Source organism: Morone saxatilis, unplaced genomic scaffold, assembly GCF_004916995.1.
Source record: "Morone saxatilis isolate NCDOM2014 unplaced genomic scaffold, NCSU_SB_2.0 Contig4, whole genome shotgun sequence".
Taxonomy (NCBI): Eukaryota; Metazoa; Chordata; class Actinopteri; family Moronidae; genus Morone; species Morone saxatilis.
In genome coordinates this window covers 18424440-18425484 of record NW_023339984.1, presented here as the reverse complement: position 1 = coordinate 18425484, position 1045 = coordinate 18424440, and positions in this window count along the sequence as shown.

Below are 1045 nucleotides of genomic sequence, written 5' to 3'. Positions count from 1 at the left end.
ATGTGTTTTCTGATGGTTTCTCTTTCCCTGTGTTTTTCTTTTTTCACTTAGACATGCATAGAAGTTAAAATACAGTGGCACCACTCGTCAGTGTCACATCTGGCCCAAGTAGCCAATCACAATTAAGCAAAAAGCTTTACTGCTGTACCACTTCCTTCCTGTTTTGATGCCGCTGTGGAGGGTAAAGTCTTTTACATGACACGAGTTAGTTCGTCTGGAGCTCGACTCCTGCTTGAATTTTTTTTCCCGTTAATCATATTGATCGCTTGCCAAAACCGGGGTTTGTGAAAGTGCTGAGTCGCTAACTAGCTATAGATCTTAGAATTGCACAGAATAACGCTGCTGTTCCTTTATACATATCTCTGACTCTCGTTTGAATAAAACTTTACTCGAATTATCAACGGGCAAGCGAGAGGACAATGGCGGCTGCTAAAGAGGTTAGCGTAGGTTTTCTCTCTTCTCCCGACTAACTTCGGTAAGAGTTTGATTACGTTATATTGTTTAGTGATCTGATTGATTGAAGCTCGTCCGTTATTGATGGTGATAGATGGTTCAAACTGCCCTTTTCCCAACCACAATAAACATGTTTTGTTTCCATTTTGAAAGACATAAATACAACTTTACTTATACTTGAAAGCTTGTCTTTGTTTACAAGATGCTGTTGTTTGGAGACAAACAAACCGCGGTCTCCTATTGATCCCTCTGTGATCACCTTGGAGCCGGGTTACGACAGTCGTGATGTTTATGGTGTTGTGTCTTTGGTTTCAGTGGAAGTTGTGTTCCTGGTTTCTGTCCTCAGTCAGTTGTGGTTTCTCTTCCTGCTGACAGCGTAATGGTTCGAACCGCAGCCGCCCTTCAGTGTCTTCAGCACTCTGTTAAATCTTTGTCAGCCTGGTTTTTGTGGGGTTTGAAAAACGGAGCCAGCAACATGGTTAAGATGTTTTAAATCGGATTTTAGATTTCCTCCAGTTACGCTGGTGGACACGATATAACAAACAGCTGTGAGACGTCATGCAATCGAAAAGCAGACGCAAACCGGCTCTTA